Source organism: Myodes glareolus, chromosome 24 (genome assembly GCF_982192425.1).
Source record: "Myodes glareolus chromosome 24, mMyoGla1.1, whole genome shotgun sequence".
NCBI lineage: Eukaryota > Metazoa > Chordata > Mammalia > Rodentia > Cricetidae > Myodes > Myodes glareolus.
Window position 1 is genome coordinate 36,473,238 of NC_142049.1, and position 27,369 is coordinate 36,500,606.

General features: G+C 37.7%; 4 non-coding genes across 4 annotated transcripts; all 4 read right to left on the reverse strand.

Moving 5' to 3' along the window:
• Window positions 1-3,038: 3,038 nt before the first annotated feature.
• LOC148118092 (small nucleolar RNA SNORD109A) lies at window positions 3,039-3,104 on the reverse strand. Its single transcript, XR_015736492.1, has one exon. It is a non-coding gene; the product is annotated as a small nucleolar RNA SNORD109A (small nucleolar RNA).
• A 6,122-nt stretch (window positions 3,105-9,226) lies between these two features.
• On the reverse strand, window positions 9,227-9,290 carry LOC148118093 (small nucleolar RNA SNORD109A). The gene has a single exon (XR_015736579.1). It is a non-coding gene; the product is annotated as a small nucleolar RNA SNORD109A (small nucleolar RNA).
• A 3,460-nt stretch (window positions 9,291-12,750) lies between these two features.
• Window positions 12,751-12,815, reverse strand: LOC148118094 (small nucleolar RNA SNORD109A). The gene has a single exon (XR_015736512.1). It is a non-coding gene; the product is annotated as a small nucleolar RNA SNORD109A (small nucleolar RNA).
• A 2,596-nt stretch (window positions 12,816-15,411) lies between these two features.
• Window positions 15,412-15,476, reverse strand: LOC148118095 (small nucleolar RNA SNORD109A). The gene has a single exon (XR_015736511.1). It is a non-coding gene; the product is annotated as a small nucleolar RNA SNORD109A (small nucleolar RNA).
• Window positions 15,477-27,369: the final 11,893 nt, after the last annotated feature.

The following is a 27,369-nucleotide window of genomic DNA, read 5'->3' on the forward strand; positions in this document are numbered from 1 at the left end:
CCCAGCAATTCTACTCTTAAGAATATACCCAAGAGATGCCCTTTCATACTACAAAAGCATTTGTTCAACTATGTTCATAGGAACACTATTTGTAATAGCCAGAACCTGGAAACAACCTAGGTGCCCCTCAATAGAAGAATAGTTAAAGAAGGTGTGGAACATATACACATTAGAGTTTTACTGAGTGGTAAAAAACAATGACATCTTGAGTTTTGCATGCAAATGGATGGAAAAAGAAAATGCTTTACCAAGTGAGGTAACCCAGACCCAAAAAGAGGAATATGGTATATATTCACTCATAAGTGGATTCTAGCCATAGTTAAAGGTCTTTGAGTCTATAATTCATGATCATAGAGAAGCTAAATAAGGTGAACCTGAAAAAAATCATATAGTTATCCTTTTGGATATTGGAAGTAGACAAGATTGCCAGGCAAACTTGGGTGCACGAGGGGTGAGGTGTGAAAGTAAGGGGAGATGGTTATAGAGAAGTGAAAAAGGGAGGATGGGGGATAGACTGAGGGAATGGGATGGGGGAAGGGAATAAGGATGGATATGGGAGCAGGGAAGTATACTTCTCAATTAAGGGAGCCTATTTAGGGTTTGCAAGAGACTTGATTCTGGAGGGATTCCCAGGTCCAAGGAGATGTTTCCAGATTGTTCCCTGGGCAGCAGAGGATTGGATGCATGAACTGGCCTTGACCATAACCATAGTGATGAATATTTTGATATCACCATAGAACCTTCATCTGGCGATGGATGGAGATAGAGACAGAGACCCACATTGGAAATCAGGACTTAACTCCCTAGGTCCAAATGAGAAGCAGAAGGAGGGAGAATGTGAGCAAATAAGTCAGGATCAGAGGGAAGCTTCATCCGAAGATAGATGGAGAATGAGACAGAGACCCACACTGAAGCACTGGATGGAGTTCTCAAGGTTGAAATGAGGAGCAGAAGGAGGGAGACCACACACAAGGAAATCAGGACTGCGAGGGGGGCAATCACCCACTGATACAAGGGGACTGATCTAATGAGAGCTCACCAAGGCCAGCAGGACAGGGACTGAACGAGAATGTGATCAAACCAGATTCTCTGAGAATCCATTGATAATGGCACTGGGATCTTTTTTGTCTGCATGTACTGGCTTTTTGGGATCCTAGTCTGTTTGGATGCTCACCTTCCTAGACCTGACGAGACAGGGAGGATCTTAAATTTTACACAGGGCAGGAAACCCTGATTGGTCTTTGTCCTGGAGAGAGAGAAGAAGAGGGAGTTGGGGGAGTGAGAGGGTATTGGGAGGAGGGGAGGAGGTGGATATTTTTAGAAATTATTAATACAAAAATGAAAAAAAACCGAGAGTGTAATCCTACAAAACAGTCCTTGAAATCGTGAAGTTATAGATTTGTGTTAATCCCAAGTATTAGAGAAAAATTATTGAGACCCTCAATGCTTACCAATTCTACCGAAAGAAGAGGTGATGTTGGATTCTATTCTGGAACAGAAGAGAAATAAAATTATTGTGAATGGAATTGTCTCACCAGAAATCTGTCTTCCTTGCTAACTGTTGCCTGTTCACTGCCAAGCATATCCATCATTCGCATGCCTTAAAATAACACAACTGGCATCATACATTTTCCTCTCAATTTTTAATTGTGTTTTAATGACTACCCTCCTTCCAGACTGCTTTTCCTAATCGTGTCATCCGATGTACATTTGAGACAGAAAGAAGCTGTTGGGAATTGTTTCTCTTATATACAAAAATGAAAAACGTACTCTTTCAATTAGAGGACATGGCTCGTATATCTCATATTAATTGGTCCTCATGAATTCTTTACCAAGTCTTAGAAGAAATGAAATTTCTCTTTCATTAGGTAAATAACTACATGGACTTCAATGGCAGATTACAGCAGTGAACTCCATTTGGAATGTGAGTTTGACAATGATGTATATCATTTCCAGAACAGGAGAGGATCTCAATTCAATCCATGTGCAAGGTTGGATGTGGTGTATATTTCACCTGATCTACTGGGAACCCAAAAGATTTTCATTCACCTTGTGTCCAAGAAATATATATTCCTTTGCTTTGTTTTCTTTAGGATGCTAATTGATTCTTTAGGGAAGTGCTTGATTTCACCCACTCACAATTGAGTAATTTAGAGTATCTATGAAATTTTATGCTCCTGGAAGATCTGCTTCCCCCATGATCTCTTCAACCTTCCAGCTAGGAGCAATGGATCTGAATGACGTACTTCTTGAAAGAAGGAATTCGACCTATGTGCCATCTGTGCAGTTTGCGAATCTCTCAGAGTGCGTATATATCTGAGTTGTATTCAGATACTGCAGGTCATATTTACAGACAAGCCTTACAGCAAAGACGACTTTCTAAACAAGACCATAGGAAAACATCTTCTTGCATTTTAAGAAGACCTGAAGATGGATGGTATCAGGTGGTTGGTTTTCAGGTCCAAATCTGAAACCTGATAGGCGTGGTGAACAGACCACAGAAAACTAATACACTGCTAAGGAGTATGATAGATTCAGCAAAACCTATCATGTGGTATGTTGAAACTAACATGTTCAAAAGAAATGATACTCACTCTAAGGGAAATTATCACACGTGTTTCCTGGATTTGCAAAGGACCATGTGTGCACCAGCGTTCAAAATTTCTAAGTTGTGGTGGACAGCAGTCCTCCCATGTTTTCTTGCCCCTCTCCCAATGTCGCAATGTCCAATTTATCAGAGAAGATCATGGAGGTTTCCGGGATAATTTCCCTGCTTCGTTCACTTTTGTGTCCCTCCTTCAAGCATGCATCAGTCAATCACTTCAAAGCAATGTGACATGAAGGATGGAGTAAAGTGCTTTTTAGAGGCAAATTATTGAAACAGAAAAATGGAAAGTTTTTGGCACACTACAAAATTGTTTTTTTCTCAAAATTTAGGAAACAAAAGCCAATCTGCACTTTGATATGTCACCCTTGACAATGGAAGAGCGCTGGCCATGTTCTGGAAAAATCAGGGTTCTCAAGAGGACCTCTTATCTGGACCTCAGATTGCCATTTGTATGAGTCAGTCATCGTCCTCAGAGACTTCTTGTCATCATCGATCCAGAGAAGCCATCTCTTAACCCATGAGCCTTCCAGTGACATGGGAAAGCAGCCATAGATAGGCTCCATGAAATTGAAAAGGTACACGAGGGTTGTGCAGCAGGCTTGATTCTCAAGTTTTGCGACAGAAGTACAGATTAGGAAAGAGCAGACAAATTATTTTCTCCCATATATTCGAGCACAATTGACATGTCCACATATCAATCATCTAGTGTGCCAAAGATGCTAATAACAAAGAGAAAGACATCATGGGTTCCAAGTGTTGTGATTTTCCTGAAATCTAGCATCCTTAATGAAATGAGACAAAGCTTACAACTGAACTTATCACTCAGAAAATGAATTAATGCAATCACTGCTTGGACCATCATCTCTAGATGTTTTCTGTCTATCTCTTCCCTAATGATTTAAACCTTGTTTTTTATTTCTCTGTAATTTGTCACCTAGCTGTGGATCTTCACATAAAATTCCTATCCACTGTCTCCAGTGTCTCCTTGGGTTCTATCTCTGCCCTTCTTTCTCCCAACATAAATCTTCCCACCACTCCCTAGTTCTGACTCTTATTGCATGAGGCTCAAATCTGTTAGTATTCTTTAAAAATATAAGCTAAACAGAGACAGAAGGACCTCCCGCAACAAACCCAGTTGCATTTTTTTGCACTGTTGTTCTTTCTGTGTTTGTGTCTCTCTGGACACACCATGTTGTGTTGTTTCATTGGAATGTAAAAGATTATAGCTTCAAACTTCAAAGTAAAGCATATGTTTTGTCAGAATTGACTTGATAATTTGTCTGATCTTGGACATCTAGAGAATTTCCTCATTCTCCTCTTTGTCAACCTTTCAGGTAAAATGCTTTGCTGAAAATTCTATGGCATACTACAAGTTTTGAGTCTCTCCCCATGAGAACAGTCGAATTAGGAATACCTGTAACATATAAAGCAAAGCAAGTAGACGTGAAGCTCAGAGGGAGTCATTTAAGAATTCACATTAATTCAATCCAAAGAAACCAAACACTTTGATTGCTTTTTCATGTGCTGAATATCTACATTTAAGGATAGGCTCTGTGTTCTGTCTCAGCAAGCAGACTCAACAGTCGGAAAAGAAGGTTTACTTGAATCGGGTTCAAAGAAAAAAAAACTAGGAATTTTGGGTTACATGCAAATGGAACATCATAAATTTACCATACATGAGAATGATTGAATGTGGACATAGGCCGAAGAGGTATTGGAAATGATCCTACCCACAAGTGAGGTCACATAAAAGAAGGAAATTCTATGTATGGTCATATTTCCTTACATTTTCACTAACTGGAGTAGCGAATCGCCCTTGTTAGACACAGAATACCAAAGGCCTGAAAAGCAAGATACATGAGGGCGTGGCTAAGAAACCAAAAAACACGGTCAAGAGATTGTAATCCTACAAACTACAGTCCTTGAAATCTTGAAGTCATAGATGTTGCCTTTTAGAAATCCCAAGTATTAGTGAAAAATTATTGAGAATACCGAAAGACCCTCCATGCTTACCAATTCTTCCAGGAAGAGGTGGTCATGATGGATTCTATTCTGGAACAGAAGAGAAATAAAATTACTGTGGATGGAATTGTCTCACCAGAAATCTGTCTTCCTTGTTCACCATACCCTGCTCACTGCCAAGCATATCCAACATCGCATGCCTTAAAATAATACCACTGGTGTCATACATTTTCCCCTTAATATTTAATTTTGTTTTAATGACTACCCTTCTCCCTGACTGCTTCTTCTAAATGTGCCATTCGATGTAGATTTGAGACGGAAAGAAGGTGTTGGGAATTGTTTCTCTTACATACAAAAATGACAAATGAACTCTATCAATAAGAGGACATGGCTCGTATATCTCATATTAATTGGTCCTCATGAAATTTTTACTACGTCTCCGAAGAAAATGAAGCTGTGTAATCCAGGAAGAGTTCTCACTATATCAATGATGTGGGTGCCAAGTGATTCAGATGACTTGGCCAAGCAAATAATTGCTTTAATGGATCATCTTTGGGTTCATCACGTGAGGCTGTATGTCTCTCTTTCAAAGCAAGAGCATCAAGAATGTCATGGAATGATGAAGAAACCAAGATGTAATGCAAATCCAGATATTGTCAGATATTGGGCAATTGCACTTTCTGCTAAGCTGTGTCAGCTTCTTTTTATGTAAGGAGCAAAAGTGTTATTTCTCTTTTATAAGGTAAATAACTCCATGAACTTCAAAGGCAGATTGCAACAGTGAACTCCATTTGGAATTTGAGTTTGACAACGATGTATATCATTTCCAGAACAGGAGAGGATCACAATTCAATCCACGTGCAATGTTGGAGGTGGTGTATATTTCACCTGATCTACTGGGGACCCGAAAGATTTTCATTCACCTTGTGTCCAAGAAATATATATTCCTTTGCTTTGTTTTCTTTAGGATGCTAATTGATTCTTTAGGGAAGTGCTTGATTTCCCCCAATTACAATTGAGTAATTTAGAGTATCTACTGAAGTGTTATGCTCCTGGAGGATCTGCTTCCCCATGATCTCCTCAACCTTCCAGCTAGGAGTAATGGATCTGAGTGACGTACTTCCTGAAAGAAGGAATTCGACCTATGTGCCATGCTGATATCAAAGAGAAAGACATCATGAGTTCTAACTGTTGTGATTTTCCTGAAATCTATCATCCTTAATAAAATGAGACAAAGCTTACAACCGAAATTATCACTCAGGAATTGAATTAATTCAATCACTGCTTGGACCATCATCTCTACCTCTTTTCTCTCTATTTCTTTCATAATTTTCAAACCTTTTTTTATTTCACTGTTATTTGCCACCTAGCTGTGGATCGTCATAAAAAATTCCTATCTACTGTATCCAGTGTCTCTATGTGTTTTAACTCTGCCCTTCTTTTTCCAAACATTAATCTTTCTTCCCCTCCCTAGTTCTGATTTTTATTGCTATAGGCTCAATCTATTCCTGATCTTTAACAATAAGCAAAACAGAGACAGAATGACCTCCAACAACAAACCAACTTGCATTTTTTGCAGTGTTTTTCTTTCTGTGTTTGTATCTCTCTGGATACACCATGTTGTGTTGTTACTTTGGAATGTAAAAGATTATAGTATCAAGCTTCAAAGTATAGCATGTATTTTAAAAGAATTGATTCTTGGTAATTTGACTGATTTTTGGACATCTAGAGAATTTCCTCATTCTCCTCTTTGTCAACCTTTCAGGTAAAAGGCTTTGCTGAAAATTCTATGGCATACTACAAGTTTTAAATCTCTCTCCATCAGAACTCTCAATTAAGAATACCTGTAACATGTAAAGCAAAGCAATGAGATAGACATGAAACTCAGAGAAAGTCTTTTAATAATTCACATCAATTCAAGACAAAAAACCAAACACTTCAATTGCTTTTCCATGTGCTGAATATCTGCATTAAAAGATATGCTCTGTATTCTATCTCAGCAAGGAGACTCAACAGTCAGAAAAGAAGATTTTCTTGAATCGGGTGCAAAGAAAAAAAACTAGACATTTTGGGTTGCGTCAAAATGGATCATAAAAATTCACCATATATCAGAATGATTGAATGTGGAAGTTGGACAAAAAGAAATTTTAAATCATCCTATCCACAAGGGAGTACATTTAAATCTGGGAAATTCTATGTATGGCAATATTTCCTTAAATTTTCACTAACAGATAAGGGAATCACCCACTTTAGACACAGAATACCAAAGGTCTGAAAGGCAACATACATGAGGGTGTGGCAAAGAAAGAAAAGAACATGGTCAAGAGAGAGTAATCCTATAAATTATTATCCTTGAAAGCTTACAATCATAGATGTTGACTTTTAGAAATCCCAAATATTATAGAAAATTTATTGAGAATACGGAAAGACTTTCAATGCTTACCACTTCTACGGAAGAAGAGGTGATGTGGGATTCTATTCTGGAAAGAAGAGAAGTAAAATTATTTGGATGGAATTGTCTCACCAGAAATCTGTCTTCCTTTCTTGCTTTAGCTTGCTCACTGCCAAGCACATCCAATATTTGCATGCCTTAAAATAACACCACTGGCTTCATACATTTTCCCCTCAATTTTTAACTGTGTTTTAATTACTACTATCCTTCATGACTGATTCTTCTAAATGTGCCATTCTATATACATTTGAGATAGAAAGAAGGTGTTGGGAATTGTTTATCTAATATAAAATAATGACAAAGGTACCCTAGAAATGGAACTGAAAATTACCTGGGTATAGTGCCCGGAGCATGAAATGATCATTGGCATGTAGAATTGATGCGCCATGCATGGTGTATGATCTATTCAGAGACAACAAAGAGAAAAGGAATGACTCTCACAATATGGGAAAGAAACAGGCATTGCTGCCTCAATTGGGAAAGGCAGAAGAATCCAAAAACCTCTCAATATTTTACAGTCAGGGTGCGCACAAGTCCTGCCATTTCTTTTTTTTTAAAGTAAATTTTATTAAATTATAAAAGTTTCCATTTCCGCCCCTCTTCCCAACACCCTCCCACTCCCCTCATTCCCTCTCCTCCTCCCTCTTCGTCCCTTAGAGTAGTCAGGGTTTCCTGCCCTGTGAGAAGTTCCAGTTCCTTCCCCCTCCTTCCAGGTCCAGGAAGGTGAGTGTCCAAACAGACTGGATCCCCAAAATCCAGTATATGCAGAGGAAACAGGTCCCAGTATCATAGTCAATGGCTTTTCAGAAAGACTTCGGGCCAGCCACAGTCAGAGAATCCGGCCAAATTCCGAGAATCTGGTTAGATCACCTCCTCGTTCAGTCCCAGTCCAACTGGCCTTGGTAAACTCTCATTAGATCCGTTCCCTTGTATCAGTGGGTGATAGCATCCCTCGCAGTACTGATTTCGTTTTTCATGTTCTTCCTCCTTCTGCTCCTCATTTGGACCTCGGGGGGCTCAGTCCGGTGCTCCAATGTGGGTCTCCGACTGTATCGCCGTCCTTCGCCAGATGAAGGATCTATGGTGATAAGCAAAATATACATCAGTATGGTTATGGGCCACGGCCGATTCAGGCACCCTCTCCTCTGTCCAGAGAACAATCTGGGGGATCTCTCCTTGGACCTGGGATCCCATATATAATCAAGTCTCCTGTAAACCCTAAAATGATTCCCTTAGTTGAAATATATTCTTCCATGATCCCATATTCATCCTTCCTCCCCCTCCCATCCCAGGCCACATTTCTTCTTGCCCTCGTCCCATTGTATATTTATGGCCAATTCCTCAGAGAGTATCATTGAGATTCTTTTTTTCTTTGCATGGAAATGGATGGAAATAGAAAACGCTTTACTGAGTGAGGTAAGCCAGACCCAAAAAGAGGAATATGGTATGTATTCACTCATATGTGGATTCTAACCATAATTAAAGGTCTTTGAGCCTATTATTCATGATCCTTGAGAAGCTAAATAAGAAGGTGAACCTGCTGAAAATCATGTAGCTATCTGCCTGGAGATTGGAAATAGACAAGAGTCCCAGGTAACCTCGGGTGCATGGTGGGGTGGGAGGGTTGTTGGAAGGGGAGAGGGTTAGAGAGAAGGGAGTAGGGGAGAAATGGGGAAAGCTAGGTGGACTGGGATGGGGGGAGGGAGGAAGGATGGATATGAGATCAGGGAAGAATATATTTCAACTAAGGGAGTCATTTTAGATTTTACAGGATACTTGATTATAAATGGGATCCCAAGTCCAAGCAGAGATCCTCAGACTGTTCTCTAGGCAGAAGAGAGGGTGCCTGAACCGGTCTTGGCCTATAACCATACTGATGAAGATTTTGCTTATCACCATAGATGCTTCATCTGACGATGGATAGCGATACAGATGGAGACCCACATTGGAGTTTTTCAGTATTTCTTTCAAGCATGTAACAGCCCATAAGTTCAACTCAATGTACACTCAAGGATCTAGTACAGTGCTTTTCAGAGGCAGAATATGGCCACAAAGAGCTGGACAGATGTCACAGACAGCAAACTGCTCATCTCTCAAAATTTAGGAGATCAAAGCCCGTCTGCACTGTAACTGTCTTCCTTTAAAATTCAAGAGTGCTAGGCATGTTCTGGAAGCATCACGGTGGTCAAGACGTCAACTTATCTGGACCTCAGAGGGGTTATTGAGAGTCAATCAGCGTCCTCAGAAACCTGTTGTCATCATCGATCCAGAGAAGGCAGCTTTTGACACATGAGCATCCCCAGTGATACTGGAAAGCAGTGAGAGATAGACTCTTTGGCTTTGAAGAGGAAGAACAGCATTGTGCAGCAGGCTTCTTTCTCAGGATCTCAACTGAGGTCAAGCATCAATGAGATCACAAAGACCATTTCTCCTATACTTTAGATCCCATTAGTAATCAAAAAATATCAACAGTCTACTTTGCCAAACCAACAAAAAACAAAGATAAACACATCAAGAATTTTGATGAGTCGAATTTGATCTTGACAACTAGCTTCATAGACAAAAAGAAGACAAGTATAAAATAAAATGCCCCAGAAATATAGGGCTGTACTACATATGTTTCAAATTGCAAAACTGGTCCTTGATTTCTTGATTATCTACTCAAGGTGGAAGTTTTCAATAGTTTCATATTCCTGCTACTTCATTGTGTCATCCTTATCATCACCATAATCATCATCATCATCACCATCATCCACCATCATCATCATCATTCTCAACATCATCATTACCATCATCATCAACATCAGGAAACCATCATTATCAACATTATCATTGTCTAATGCCTTATCCTCCTCCCTGTCTACCACACAATTCTTTCCACAGTTTACCTTTATGGACATTGCAGTTATTCCCACAAGTTTCCAGGTTGCTTTCATCATGAAATTTTTATCCTCACAACCTCAACTTCATGGCTTTCATTGGACTGTTATCATGAGAGGAAACCCAGCAGAACCAACAATAATAGGCAATTATCACCAATGAATTAAAATTCAATTTTATGTTTGTTATGGAGTGTTGTGTGTTTTTGTGTCTCTTGGGACACCATGCTCTTTTATTTCCTGAAAATCTGCAAAGGTTCCCCTTCAAGTTTCATATTAGTTAACTATTATATAAAAGTCCAGATTGCTTGACAAACTCTTATTTTTCAGATTTTAGATAAAATGCTTCCTGCCAAACATATACCATCACCTACTATTTGGAGAGGCCCTCCATGTAATCATACATGCTCAGATGCACCAGGAACCTGGACATCTGACAAAAGAGTTGTGAGCCTCAGAGGGAGACATTTTTGAATTCACATAAATTAAAGTCTGAATAGCACAACACTTATCTTTCATCTCGGTGTGCTAAAAAGCTACATTCAAGGGTGGGTTTTGTTGCATTTCTCAGGAAGAGGACTTCCCCAAAAGGGTGGAAAAATGTGTTGGGTGAATGGAGGTCAGGTGAAAAACCCTAGGATCATGAGGTGCTTGAAAAGTGAGCATCTTAAATTTACCATCTGTCAGAAGAAATGAAAATGACGGTGGTTTGAACAGACAGTTTAGAATATTCTTCACACACCTGAGGTCACTCAATTGATAAGTATGTAATCCGTGGTCACATTTCTTTCTCTTTTCACTAGATGGAGAGAGGAATTCCCCAAAGAGACCTAGTATGTCAAAGGATTGCAGAGTGATAGACTTGAGGACATGGGTAGGACCAAAGCCATAATGGTCAGGAGAGTATCATCTTAGAAATTTGAGTTTGTGCAGTCATGAAGTCAAAGATGTTGACTTTTACAAATTCTCAGTGTTAGCAAACATTAGTGAGTCAAAAGACAGAGACTCAGTGCTTACCTTTTCTGCACAAAGAATAGAACGATCTCTTGCTTTCTGTCCTGTAACAGTAGAGAAATAAGAGTTATCAGGGATGCTAAGTTCTCTGCACAACACTGCCTAGCCTTATGCAGACTACCTAGCATACTAAAGCTTTCCAACCAACACTTACTTGTTTTTTCCTTCCTGTATTTCGACTTGTCTTATCATGACCCTTTCATTCCTGTTTGCTTCTACTAATGCTGCCAGTCTCTGTCCTTTAGACAATAACCTAAGTGGAAACCATTGTTTTCCCTTTGATATACTCGTGGCAGATGGACAGTAGCGTGGGGAGAACATGGCACATATGGCTCACACTCATTTGTCTTGACATCATCTCTTACACATCTCCTAGCACAGTGTATCTGCTTTACGAAGGATGAGGTCTAACAGTACCTATGAGGTTGCTTTCATATCTATAAGAATACATGGCCGAGCACACAGCTCCCTTGGTGCATATCATACTCTGTTTCCTCATGTGGAAATGGTTTTTACCCTTGCACTTCAAAGGCATTACGGAATGAGAGATAAAACAGAGACTTCCAACCAAGAGCAGACAATGTCTGGACTTTAGGCAACTCCACTGAATTCCAAGCAGGAGAACAGCTTTAAATATGTAATGTGTGCAATACTTACTTCTCTGAAGTATAGGAAATGACAACATGAACTAAACTGGTGGATGGCAATCAATTTTTCTCCTAAGTTCTGTATCAGAAGGATGTATGTCATTTGAAGAGAAGGAGGTATTCTCCATTTGAATTCCCTTACCATGTACAGTGTTTTTGATCTTAACCAATCCCTTGATCTTTTGTGAAACCTAGGGATTCTCTTTCATCGTGTCTGTGTGTTATATGAAATCTATCTCTGAATCAATTTCTGTTAGATGGGAATTAGTTGCTGAGTGAAGTGATTGCCTCCCCCATCACATATGAAAATTTCAGGTGTCTGCTGCATTCTGTATGCTCCTGGTGGGTATGCTTCCCATTTGTTTCGGCAGCTGATTTTTTTGGAGGCCTAGCTGCAAGCAAAATGCTTGATGGACATTTGAATTGTGTCTTTGTGCAAAATATACTCTATGTGAATCTCTCAGCACTCAAAAAGATCCAAACAATATAAACAACGTGAAGGGGCCAATCTTTTCAGAGAAGGCTGGTAAAAAGACAGATTTGAATTGGACTTATCTAGAAGTTATCTCAGTTTTTTTAATTAGAAATTATGATAGAAAGAGTGGATTGCTGAGAATATCCAGATCTGAAAACAGCAGGGTATGGTGACTGGAGTGTGAGATGACCATTGGCATGTAGAATTGATGCACCATGCAGGGCTTATGATCTCTTAAGAGACAACAAAGAGAAAAGGAATGACTCTCACAATATGGGAAAGAAGCAGGCATTACTGTCTCAATTGGGAAAGGCACAGGAATCCAAAAGCTCTCAAAATTCTGCAGTCAGGGTGGGCACGAGTCCTGCCATCTCTTCTTGCCCTCGTCCCATGGTATATTTATAGCCAATTCATCAGAGAGAATCATTGAGATTTCCTGTAATGAATTTCTGCTTCCAACTCTTTTGAGTCTTTCTTTCAGGCATGTAACAGCCCATACCTTCAACTCAATGTACACTCTAGGGTCTAGTACAGCGCTTTTCAGAGGCAGAATATGGCTGCAAAGAGCTGGACAGATGACGTAAACAGCAAACAGCTCATCTCTCAAAATTTAGGAGATCAAAGCCCGTCTGCACTGTAACTGTCTTCCTTTAAAATGCAAGAGTGCTAGCCATGTTCTGGAAGCATCACGGTGGCCAAGATGGCAATTATCTGGACCCCAGAGGGGATATGTGTGAGTCAATCAGCATCCTCAGAAACCTGTTGTCATCATCGATCCAGAGAAGGCAGCTTTTGACACATGAGCATCCCCAGTGATACTGGAAAGCAGTGAGAGATAGACTTTTTGGCTTTGAAAAGGAAGAACAGCATTGTGCAGCAGGCTGCTTTCTCAGGATCTCAACTGAGGTCAAGCATCAATGAGATCACAAAGACATTTTCTCCTATACTTTAGAGCCCATTAGTAATCAAAGAATATCAACACTCTACTGTGCAACCCAAACAAAAAAAATGATAAACACATCAAGAATTTTGATGAGTCGAATTTGATCTTGACAACTAGCTTCATGGACAAAAAGAAGACAAGTATAAAATAAAATGCCCCAGAAATATAGGGCTGTACTTCATATGCTTCAACTTGCAAAACTGGTCCTCGATTTCTTGATTATCTACACAAGGTGGAAGTTTTCAATAGTTTCATATTTCTGCTATTTCAGTGTGTCTTCCTTATCATCATCATCATCATCATCATCACCATCATCCATCGTCATCATCATCATTCACATCATCATCATTCTCATCATCATCAACATCACGACACCATCATTATCACCATCATCATTGTCTAATGCCTTATCCTCTTCCCTGTCTACCACACAATTATTTCCTCAGTTTACCTTTGTGGATATTGCAGTTATTCCCACAAGTTTCCATGTTGCTTTCATCATGAAATTTTTATCCTAACAACCTCAACTTCATGACTTTCATTGGACTGTTATCATGAGAGGAAACCCAGCAGAACCAACAATAATAGGCAATTATCACCAATGAATTAAAATTCAATTTTATGTTTGTTATGGAGTGTTGTGTGTTTTTATATCTCTTCTAACACCATGCTCTTTTATTTCATGAAAATCTGCAAATGTTCCCCTTCAAGTTTCATTTTAGTTATCTATTATATAGAAGTCCAGATTGGTTGACATGCTCTTATTTTTCAGATTTTAGATAAAATGTTTCCTGCCAAAAATATTCCATCAACCTACTATTTGGAGAGGCCCTCCATGAAATCAGACATGCTCAGATACATCAGGAAACTGGACATCTGACAAAAGAGTTGTGAACCTCACAGGGAGACATTTCTGAATTCCCATAAATTAAAGTCAGAATAGCACAACGCTTATCTTGCTTCTCAGTGTGCTAAATAGCTACATTCAAGGGTGGGTTCTGTTGCATTTCTCAGGAAGAGGACTGCCCCAAAAGGGTGGAATAAAGTGTTGGGTGCATGAAGGTCAGGTGAGAAAGCCTAGGATCATGAGGTGCTTGAAAAATGAGCATCTTAAATTTACTATCCGTCAGAAGAATTGAAAATAACAGTGGTTTGAACAGACAGTTTTGAATATCCTTCACACTCCTGAGGTCACTCAACTGATAAGTATTCAATCTGTGGTCACATTTCTTTCTCTTTTCACTAGCTGGAGAGGGGAATTCCCCAAAGAGACCTAGTATGTCAAAGGACTGCAGAGTGTTAGACTTGAGGACATGGGCAAGACCAAAGACATAGTGTTCAGGAGATTATGATCTTAGAAATTAGATTTGGTGCAGTCACGAAGTCAAAGATGTTGACTTTTACAAATTCTCAGTGTTAGCAATCATTAGTGTGTCAAAAGACAGACACTCAGTGCTTAACTTATCTGCACAAAGAATTGGACAATCTCTGGCTTTCTGTCCTGTAACAGTAGATAAATAAGAGTTATTTCTCTTATTTTCCACATGAAAACTTCAGGTGTCTGTTGCATTCTTTATATTCCTCGTGGGCATGCTTCCTATTAGTTTCCCCAGGTGATTTGTTTGCATGCCTGGCTGGAAGCGAAATGCTTGGTGGACATTGGAATTGTGTCCTTGTGCAAAATATATTCTTTGTGAATCTCTCAGCATGCAACTAGATCCCAACAATGTAAACAACATGAAGGTCCGAACCTTTACAGAGGAGGCTGGTAAAAAGACAGATTTGAACTGGACTTCATCAAAAAGTTCTCTCAGTTTTGAATGAGAAATTGTGATAGAAAGAGAGGATTGCTGAGAATATCCAAATATGAAATACATCTGACTATGGTGCCTTGTGAGTGAGATGACCATTGGCATGTAGAATTGATTCACCATGCAAGGTGTATGATCTATTCAGAGACAACAAAGAGAAAAGGAATGACTCTCTCAATATGGGAAAGTATCAGGCATTGCTGCCTCAATTGGGAAAGGCGCAGGAATCAAAAAAGTCTCCGAATTTTGCAGTCAGGATGGGCACGAGTCCTGCCATCTCTTCTTGCCCTAATCCCATTGTATATTCATATCCAATTCATCACAGGGGATCACTGAGATTCTCTGTAATGAATTCTCTGTTTCCAACTCTTTTGAGCCTTATTTCCAGCATGTAACAGCCCAGAACTTCAAATCAATATACACTCTAGGGTCTAGTACAATGCTTTTCAGAGGCAGAATATGGACGCAAAGAGCTGGACTGAGGTCACAGACAGCAAACTGTTCATCTCTCAAAATTTAGGAGATCAAAGCCTGTCTGCACTGTAACTGTCTTTCTGTAAAATGGAAGAGTGCTAGTCATGTTCTGGAAGCATCATGGCCATCAAAAATTGAACTTCTCTGGACCTCAGAGGGGTTATGTGTGAGTCAATCAGCGTCCTCAGAAACCTGTTGTCATCATCGATCCAGAGAAGGCATCTATTGATACATGAGCTTCCCCAGTGACACTGGAAAGCTGTGAGAGATAGACTCTTTGGCTTTGAAGATAAAGATCAGCATTGTGCAGCAGGCTTCTTTCTCAGGATCTCAACTGAGGTCAAGCATCAATGAGATTATGAAGACATTTTCTCCTATACTTTAGAGTCCATTTGTCATCAACAAATATCAACACTCTACTGTTCCACATCAACAGAAAACTAAGATAAACACATGAATAATTTTGATGTGTCGAATTTGATCTGGACAACTAGCTTCATGGACAAAAAGAAAAAACTATAAAATAAAATGCACCAAAAATATCAGGGTGTACTTAATGTGTTTCAAAGAGCAAAAAAGGTCCTGGATTTCTTTAATATCTACACAACGTGGAAGGTTTTGATAGTTTCATATTCCTGCTATTTCAGTGTGTCATCCTTATCCTCACCATCAACATTATCAGCAACATCGATCATCATCATCTTCTTTCTCATTATCATCATCATCATCACCATCATTATCATCATCAACATTGTCTTATGCCTTATCCTCCACCCTGTCTAACACACAATTCTTTCCTCAGTTTACCTTTATGGACATGGCAGTTATTCCCACAAGTTTACACGTTGTTTTCATCATGAAATTCTTATTCTAACAATCTCAACTTCATGTCTTTCACTGTACTGTAATCATGAGAGGAAACCCAGTGAAACCAACAATACTAGGCAAATATCACTAATGAATTAAAATTCATTCTTTTTGTTTTTTATGAAGTGTTCTGTGTTTCTCTGTTTCTTGGAACAAAATGCTCTTTTATTTCATGAAAATCTGCAAAGTTTAACTTTCAAAATCATATTAGGTAAGTATTATATTCGAATCCAGATTGGATCCACACACTCTTATTTTTCAGAGTTTAGATGAAATGCTTTCTGCCAAGCATATATGATCAACCTGCTCTTTGGAGAGGCTCCCCATGAAATCAGACATGCTCAGATGCATGAGGAAGCTGGACATCTGATAAAAGAGTTGTGAACCTCAATGGGAGACATTCCTGAATTCACATAAATTCATGTCAAAATAGCACAACACTTATTCTCTGTTCTTGCTTCTCGGTGTGCTAGAAAGCTACATTGAAGGGTGGGCTCTGTTGCAATTCTCAGGAAGAGGACTGCCACACAATAGTGGAAAGATGTGTTGAAAGAGTGAAGGTTAGATGAAAAAACGTTGGATCATGAAGTGTTTGAAAATTGAACATTTCACCTTAAGCATATTTCAGAAGGATTGAATATGACAGTGTCTTTAACAGACTTTTTTCAATATTCTTCATATGCCTGAGATTACTGAATTTATAACTGTGAAATCAATGATAATATTTCTTTACCTTTTCACTAGCTTGAGGAGGGAATTCCTCAATGAGACCTTGTATGTCCAAGGCGTTACAGTTTTAAGAACTTGGGCCAGAAGAAAAACATAATTGTAGGGAGAATATCATCCTAGAAATCATAGTTTGTGAAATCATGAAGTCAAAGATGTTGACTTTAACATCCTCAGTGTTAGCAAAAATTAGTGAGTCATGAGATAGAGACTCAGTGCTTACCTTTTCTGCCCAAAGAAGAAGGTGACCTCCAGGATTCTATTCTGTAACAGAAGAGAAATAACAGTGATCAGGGATGCTAAATTCTCCACACCATGCTGTCTGCCTTGATATCCACAATATGCAGACTACATAGCATAGCCAACCTTTCCAAAAAACATTTAACTCTTTCTTTTTTCCTATCATCTGGCTTGTCTTACAATGCCACCTTTCCTTCCTTATTGCTTCTACTAAAGCTTCCATTCTCTGTCTGTTAGGCAAAAACCTCATAAAGTGGAGAAAATTGTTTTCCCATTGCAATACTTGTGGCAGATGTACAGTAGCATTTGGAGGACATGGCACATATTGGTCATACTCATTTGTCCTGACATCTTCTCTTCCACAACTGCCAGCATACTGTTTCTGCTTAAAAGGGATAAGTCTGTCAATAGTGCTATTATCATGAGAGAAAACACAGTGAAACACAAACTAATAGCTAATTTTCACCAATGAAATCAAATTCAATTTTTTGTTTGTTGAGTTTTTTGTTTGTGTGTGTGTCTTTTGTGACACCATATTCTTTTATTTCATGAAAATTTACAAAGGTGCAACTTCAAATTCCACATAAGCTTATTATTATACTGGAATTGTCCCTGATAATTTCTGTTAGCTTTTGAATTCAGGGTTGTTTTAAATCCTTCTCATTTTCATTTTAGTTTAAAATTTTTTTCACTAAACAAATATGATAAATTTGCATATTGAACAGGTTTTCTTTGAAAACAGACATATTCAGACACACCAGTATCCTGGAAATCTCACAAAATTGTTGTGAAACTCAGAGGGAGTTATTTCGGTATTCACATAAATTTAAGTCAGAGTAGGCAAACACTTATCTTGCTTCTCGCTTTGCTACAGATCTACATTCAAGGATGATCACTGTTGCAATTCCAAGCAAGAGGACTGTCCCAAATGGGTGGAAAGAAATATTGGGTAAAAGTAGGACAGGTGAAAAACCTTTGGAATCATGTGTTGCTTAAATATTGAGCATCGTAAATTTGCCACTCCTCACAAAGATTGAATATGATGGTGGTTTCAAAAGATAGTACAGTATAGCCTTCACAAACCTGAGGTTAATTAAATTAAAAAATATACAATCAATCGTTATATTTCTTTAAGTTTTCATTAGCTGGAGAAGGGAATTTCTACTATATATATATCAAATACTATATATATAAAGTACTAATATATCAAAGTACTAATGTGTAATAGACTTAAGGATAATGGTAGGAACCAAAACATAGTGGTAAAGAGACTATAATCTTAGAAATCACATGTTGTGAAATTATAAATTCATATATGTTGAAATTTAGAAATTCCAAGTCTTAGCAAAAATTATTGAGTTCAGAAATAGATACTCATTTCCTACTTTTCTCCATGAATAAATACAAGTCCTTTGGATTCTGTTCTGTATCAGTAGAGAAATGAGGTCTCTTGGATGCTATGTTCTCTACACAACTTTGCCTTGATAGCCACAGTATGCAGACTTCCTAGCATACACAATCCATCCAATCAACACTTTCCTTTTTCTTCCTTCTTATATTTTGGCTTGTCTTACAATGACAACCTTCCTTCTTGATTGCTTTTATTAATGCTGCCATTCTCTGTCCTTTACATAAGAATGTAAGTGAGAAACAGTTGTTTTACCTTTCATATACTAGGGGCAGATGTACTCTAGCCTGGGGCAGAGATAGCACATATTTGTCATATTCATTTTTCCTGATGCTGTCTATTTTATATCTCATAGCTCACCAAATCTGATTTAAGAAGGATGAGTCCTGACAGTATCTTTGATGTTGTAGTCATGTCTCTAAGAAAAAACATGGTTGGGCAAATAGTTTCTTTGATGTATATCATCTTCTGGTTTATTATGTGGGAATGCTTTTTACCCAGCACACCAACAGCATTATGGAATAAAAGACAAAACAGAGACATCCATTAAAAAGCAGACAATGTCTGGGCCTAGGGCAATTACACTTAAATTTGAGATAAGTAATATTTTTCAATATGTTACCTGTGATATACTTATTTCTCTGAAGTATACAAAATGATAACATTAATTAAACTGGTGGATGACAAAATGATGCTTCTTTTCTAACTTCTGTTTTGGAATTATGTATGTCTTTCTAGACTAGAAGGTACATTCTTTATTCAAATTTCTTTTCCATGTACAATATTGGTGATGGTAGACATTCACCTGATCTTTTGTGAACCTTAGTATTTTCTTTCATCATGCCATTGTGTTATATGAATTCTAATTCTGAAATATTTTCTGTTTGATGGGATTTGACAATTGTCTATATTCTGTCAATTATATTTTAAAAAATGCTGACTGTTCAGTAGTCAGGCAGGAAGGATAGGTGGGACAACCAGACTGGAAGTATAGGCCTCTCAGGTAGAACAGGAGATTTCTGGAAAGAGTGAAGCTCCTTCTTCAGTCCTGCACATAAACAGAAGAAGGAAGTTTGACCTGTTTTGTTAAAAAAGGTACCGAGCCAGTTGGCTAACATATACTAGAATAATGGTCAAATACAAGTTATGAGAGTTAATAAAAAACCTGAGCTATTGGGCCAGTCTTTTTATGATTAATGTAAAACTCTGTGTAATTTCTTTGGGACTTAACAACTGTGGGTACCAGACAGGACTGAAACACCAAGAAGTATGGCCTCATTTTAAAAATGGTGCCCACTGTGTTTTACAACTACATCCACATAAAGCCTGACAGAGCATGGAAAGTAATTCTAGACAGAAAAGAATAGAGTTAAGCATGGTTATTAATAGCAACATTTTCTCAGATGGACTTGATGGCTAGATGCAATCGCTCTCATTTAAGAGAGGCTTTCTGACTTATCAATAGCTGGAAAACCTTGCAACGCTTTTAAGGGGTACAGCCCCAAAACACTAAAATGGTTTTGATGAAGTGCTGACCACATGATTTTGGTTTTCAGCCCCAACAGAAAAAGCTTCCCTGTTTTAAAATGAAAGCATTCTGGGCAGTCCTGCCAGGCCAAACTAGGACTCTTTCAGGCAGGCAGGCGGTCTGACTATACAGCATTTGAGTATGGTTTGTGATCACACTGCTGCAGCTTGCTTGCTTGGCAGGACCTAGAAATGCTATAGAGATGTGGCAATAAATGTGGCTCTGGTATTACCTCCACCATTAGCCTGGAATATCAGAAAGCTAATGAATGGGTTGGATCTAGCCATGAAAGCCATGGCTATAATCCTACTTATATTGCTTAGCAAATTAAAGACTCACGTGGTCAGAATAAGAGAGATATACTGTAAAGAGAGATTTGAAGATGAAGAAGACCTCTAAATATTTTACAGAATTAAAAAATATATATATGCATGCTTGTGAAATTTAAAAAAGGGTTAAAGTCCTTAAAGAGTAGTTGACTGTGGTGGTACACATCTTTAATTTAAATACTTGGGAGATAGAGGCAGGTAGTTCTCTGTGAGTTCAAGATGTGGTGGCACAAGCCTTTAATCCCAACAATGGGAAACCGAGGTTTGCACACCTCTGTGAGTTCAAGGTGTAGTGGCATTCACCTTTAATTCTAGTACTTGGGAGGCAGAGACAGGTGGATCACTGTGAGTGCAATGACAGCCTGGTTTACAGAGTAAATTCCAGGACAAAGATACACAGAAACCCTGTATCAAAAAGTAAAGAGGAAAGATATAGAAATAAAAGTTAAAATAAAGCCATGTTATAATAAATACTCAGAGAGTCTGGATACTGTATGTTATTATGTTCTTCTTTAATTGTTTTAATGCAGAGGAAAAAGGAACAGCTACTAAAAGATATATACTTAAAAATGCTGCTGAATCAATCCAAGATAAGTATTTTGAAAGTACCTGTACTTCAAAATTTAAGTCAAATGTTTGTTACTTTGAAGAAGACGATTTGCTTTTGTTTGCACAGAAAATGAGAAGCTGTGGATTCATTTTGAGTTAAGAAAAATTAGGTTTGATCAAGGAAGACCATCTGAGAAGTCTCTGGTAGGAGCAGACGGCCCACATGTCAGAGTTCTACATCCAGAACAGATTCACTTCTGCTGCCAGAGATGATCAATAATCACAGGATCCTCCAGTCAGGACTTAGTCATAATTCTAAATTTTCTTTAGATTCCTATAATATTATCAGTACCCCCAACCAGCAGGAGATATCCTGATAAAATATGGCCTCCTAACACAAAGTAATGGACTATGGATGTTCTTACATTGTTTTAAAAAGAAGGGGAAGGTGTGCAGGACAATTGTCTATATTCTGTCAATTATGTATTAAATAAATTCAGATTGTCCAGTAGCCAGTAAGTAAGTACAGACAGGACAAACAGGGAGTAATTATAGGGGGTTCAATGAGAAGAGGAGAATTCTGTGAGGAGTGAAGCTCTTTCTGCAGTTGTGCCGAGACACAGAAGAAGAAAGATGTGTCCGATCCTGTGGAAAAACATACCAAGACATGTGGTTAACATACACTAGAATAAAAGGCTAATATAAGTTTTAAAAATTAATAAGAAGCTTGAATTAAAGGACCAATCAGTTTATCCTGATTGTAGACCTCTGTGTCATTTCTTTTGGACTTAATGACTAAGGAAACAGAGAGGAAAGAAGACCAAATAAGTAGGACCTCATGTTACAGAGGAGGCCTGAATGTGTCTAAGATGTAGCTCTCATAGCTATAAAAAGACATGCCTAAGCAAATAATTCCCTTGATGTTCATCATCTTCTGATAAATCATCTGAGAATGTTTTTCACCTTAGCACAAAAAACAACATTATGGAATGAAGATGAAACAGAGACATCCTTCAAAATGCAGAATATCTGGGCATTGGTCAATACCACTTAATCCTGAGAAGGGTAATATCTTTGAATACAGAACATGTGGAAAAATTGTACTCAAACCTATGGGACACTATGAAAGCACTGCTAAGAGGAAAGTTCATAGCTCTAAGTGCCCACTTTAAAAAAAATGGAGAAATTTCATATTAGAGACATAAACGCGCAGCTGAAAGCTCTAGAAAAACAAAGCAGCAGACTCACCCAGGAAGTAGAAGACTGGAAATAATCAAACTGAGGTCTGAAATCAACAAAATAGATAAACAGAAAATGACCAAAGAATCAATGAAACAAAGGGATGGTTCTTTGAGAAAGTCAACAATATTGACAAACCTTTATTCAAACTAATCAAAAGGCAGAGAGAGAACATGCAAATCAACAAGATCAGAAATTAAAAGCTAGAAATAACAACAGACACCACTGAGAAAATTCACAGAATCATTAGGTCTTCCTACAAAAGCTTATATGTCACAAGTTGGAAAATGTAAAAGAAATGGACTTGTTTTTAGATAAATACCATTTACCAAAATTAATTCTCTGAAGTATAGGAAATGACAACTTGAACTTAACTGGTGGATGGCAATCATGAATTCCTTCTCTAAGTTCTGTTTTAATAGGGTATTTGTAATTTCTAGACCAGGAGGTATTCTCCATTTAAATTCCCTTTCCATGTACAATGTTGGTGATCATAGCCATTCACCCAATCTTTTGTGAAACCTATGAATTTTCTTGCATCACGTCTCTGTGTTATATGAAATTTATCTCTGAATTTTTACTATTAGATGGGATTTTGTTGTTCAGAGAAGTTCTTGCCTTCACCTCTGTTACACTTTAAAATGTAGGGTGTCTGCTGCATTATTTATGCTCTTATGAATATGCTTTTCATTTGTTTCCTCAGCTGACTGGTCTGAAGGCATGAATGGAAACAAAATTCTGGTTGCAAGCTGGAACTGTATCTATGTGCCAGCTATACTCCTTGTGAACCTCTCAGCATGCAAATAAATCCAATCCATGAAAACAACTTGAAGGGCAGAATCACAGACCAGTCATAAACACAGAGTGATTTTAATTGGACATAATACAAAAGTCCTTTGAACTGTTGAACAAGAAATTATTATAGTAAGATATGTTTGATAGGCATATCCAAATGTGAAAGCATTTTATTTGATATCTGAAGAGAAAGATGACCATTAGCATGTAGATTGATACACCATCCTGGGAGTATGATATATTCAGAGACAAGAATTGGAAAAGTAATGACTATCACAATATGGAAAGTCATCACACATTCTTGACTCTTTGGAGAAGGAATATGAGTCAAAAAATCCTCCAAATTTCAGTTATGCTGGGCAGGTGTACTGCCATCTACACTTGCCCTCGTCCCAATGAAGTTACATCAAATTCACAGAGAGGATCATTGAGATTCTATTCTGTACAATCATCTGAAAATGTTTTTCACCCTAGTTCAGCAATAGCTTGATGGAATGAAAAATGAAAGAGAGACATCCTTCAAAGAATGAACAATGTTTGGACCTTGGGCAATATCAGGTAATCTTGAGAAGGGTATTATCTTTCAATATATAACACATGGAATATTTATTTCTCTGAAGTGTAGAAAATGACAACATGAACTTAACTGGTGAATGAAACCATGAATTCTTTCTCTAACTTCTGGTTTGGAATGGTGTATGTCATTTCTAGACATAAACGAAGTATTTTCCATTCAAATTCCCTCTCCATGTACAAGGCTAGTGATGGAAGCCAATTATCTCATCTTTCATAAAAGCTACAAATTTTTTGATCATGTCTCCTTACTGTTTGAAATTTAGCTCAAAATATTTTACTATTAGATGGGATTTGGTTGCTCAGTGAGGTGCTTCTATTTATTACTTTATCACTTGAAAATGTCAGGAATCTGCTGCATTATTTTTGCTACTGTTGACATGCCTCACATCTGCTTCCTCAGCTGACTGGTTTAAAGGCGTAGGTGGGAATTGAAGACTTGTTGCAAGTTGACATTGTGTCTATGTGCCAGCTATATACCTCATTAATGTTGCAGCATTCAAATAAATCCAAACAATGAAAATATCTTGAAGGTCACAATCACAGACCAGTCTTAAAACAAAGATGGATTTTAATTGTACCTAATCAAAAAGTCCTCTCACTTTTGAATAAAAAATTGTGATAGCATTATCTGTTTGCTGAACATGTCTAACTCTGAAAGCACCTTCATATGATGTCTACAGATGGAGATGACTATAGTATGTAGAATTGATACACCATCCAGGGAATATGACTTTTTCAGAGACAACAAAGGGAAAAGGAATGACTATCACAATATGGGAAATCATCATGCATTTTTGCCTCACTGGAATAGAAACAGGAGTCTAAAAGCCCTCCAATTTGATCAGTAACGGTGGGCAGGTGTCCTTCCATCTCTTCTTGCCCTCTTCCCGATGTAGATATGTCAGATTCATCAGAGAGGATCATTGAGATTCTCTGTGATGAATTCAGTGCTTCCACCTCTTTTGAGTCTTGCTTTCAGTCATGTAACAGTAAATGAATTCAAATAAATGTACACTCTCGGGTTTACCTTGGTGCTTTTCTGTTTTAGAGTATGAATGCAAAGAGCACAAGAGTTTTGGCATACTCCAAATTGCTCTTCTCTCTTAATTTAGGAGATCAAAGTCACTCTGCACTGTAACTGTCTTCCTTCAAAAGAAAAGAATACTAGCCATGTTCAGGAAGTATCATAGTTCTCCAAATGTTCTCTTATCTGGACTTCAACAGAGAGATATTTCAGTAAATCAGCATTTTCAGAACCCTTTTGTCATCATCAATCCTAATAAGGCAGCTCTTATCATATGAACATTTCCAGTGATTCCTGGAAAGCATCTATGGCTAGACTCTTTGACTTTGAAGAGGAAGATTAGAATTGGGCAGCAAGCTATTTTATCAGGATATCAACTGAGATAATGCACCAAGGAGATCATGAAGAAGTTTACTCTGTCAATTTAGAGCCCATTTTACATCAGCAAATATCAATACTCTATTGTGTCACAGAAACTGATAACTGATATAAACACATCATGAATTTTTACAAGTTGAATTTAATCCTGACAAATAGATTACTGGACAAAAAGAAGAAAATTATTAAAAAAATGCACCAAAAATAGGTAGGACACTAATTTCATATCTTTTAAAAAGCAAAAATTTCAAATTAAATTTTATGTTTGTTGTCAGGTTTTGTATATTTCTGTGTCTCTTTTAATACCATGGTCTTTTATTACATTAGAATTTACAAACATTCAACTCTAAGCTTCCATATATGATAAATATTATACACTAATTGACCCTTGATATTTTTTCTGAGGTTTGGAATCAAGAACTGTGCCACATCTTCCTATTTTTCAGATTTCAGGTAAAATGCTTTCTGCAAAACATACATAATAAATGGTAAGTTTGAGGGCTCTCCATGAAAACAGGCATGCTCAGATGCACCAGTCATTTATAAAGCTCATGAAATCGCTGTGAACCTAAGATAGAGACATTTCAGTACACATATAAATTCAAGTCAGACTAGCCAAAACACTTACGTTGCTTCTAGATGTGCTAAGGAATCTACATTCAATAGTGGTCTCTGCTGCAAATTTCAACGAGTGACCTGCCCCCAAAATGATGGAAAGTAGTGTTGGGTGAATGGAGGTCAGGTGAAAAACCGATGGAATCATGGACTGCATGAAAATTGAACATCTAAAATTTACCATATATCAGAAAGTTTGAACATGATGGTGGTTTGAAAAACATTACAGAACAAACTTCACACACCTGAGGTTTATGAAATTTAAAAATATAGCATCAATGGTAATAATTCTGTAATTTTTCACTAGGTGGAGAAAGGAATGTTCATCTATGAGTCCTAATACAGCAAAGACTGAAGAGTGATAAACATGAGGAACTTTGCAGGATCAAAACAGAATGGTCAAAAGAGTATTGATCTATAAAACATATTTTGTGAAATCCTGAAGCTATTGATGTTACTTTTTAGAAACCCCCAGTCTTAGCAAAACTGTATTTGAGAAAAGAAATAGAGACTTGATGCTTACCATTTCTGCCTGATGAATAAGAAGACCTTCAGGAGTCTATGCTGTCACAGTAGAGAAAGAAAAGTTATCATGGATCCTAAGTTCTCCACACAATTCTTTCTGCTTAATAGTGACACTATGCAGACTATCTCTCATAGCCAGCCTTTCCAACCAACACATCCTTGTTTCTATCCTTCCGATATTTTGTCCTGTCTTACAATGACACCCTTTCTTCTTGATTGTTTCTACTAAAGCTGCCACTCTCCGTCCTTTATATAATAATAAAAGTGAGAGACAATTGTTTTCACTTTGATATAATAGTAGCAGATGTACTCTAGTGTGGAGAGGAGATGGCACATATATCTAATATTCTTTTGGCCTGATGAGTTCTATTCCACATCTCACAGCACACTGAATCTATTTTGAGTAGGAGGAGGCCTGACAGTATGTATGATGTTGTTTTCATGTCTTCAAGAAGACACGGCTGAGCAAATAATTTTCTTGATATGTATCATATTCTGGTTCATCATTTGAGAATGTTTTTCACCCTAGCATAGTAATAGTTTTATGGAATGAAAAATGAAACAGAGACATTCTTCAAAATTCTGATAATATATGTAGTTTTGGCAATTCCACATAATCCCTAGAAGGGAAATATCTTTGAATATATAACACTTGGAAATCTTATTTCCCTGAAGTACAGGACATGATAACATGAATTAACTGTTGGATCGCAATCAGGAATTCCTTGTCTAACTTCTGTTTTTCAATGATGTATGTCATTTTTAGTCCAGCAGGTGTCTCCAGTCAAATTCCATAACATGTGCAATATTGGTGTTTATAGACATTGACCTGATCTTTCATGAAACCTAAAAATTTTCTTTTATCATGTCTCTGTCTTATATGAAATTGATCTCTTTATTATTTTCTAATAGATGGGAATTGTTTGCTCTTTGAAGTGTTTGCCTTCATACCTGTTACACTTGAAGATGCTGGATTTCTACTCCATTATTTATGCTTCTGTGTTCATGCCTCACTTTTTTTCATGAGCTGAGTGTTTTCTAGGCATTGATGTGAACAAAATTCTTGTGTCAAGTTGGAAATATATTTATGTGCCAGCTACACACCTTGTGAATTTCTCAGAATTCACAGAAATAAAAACAATGGAAACAACTTGAAGGTCAAAGTCACAGACCAGTATTAAAACAAACACTGGTTTTTATTGGACCTAACCAAAAATTCCTCTCACATTTGAATAAGAAATTATGATTTGAACACACATTTTCTGAGCATATCTATATCTGAAAGCATCTTGAGAAAATGCATTG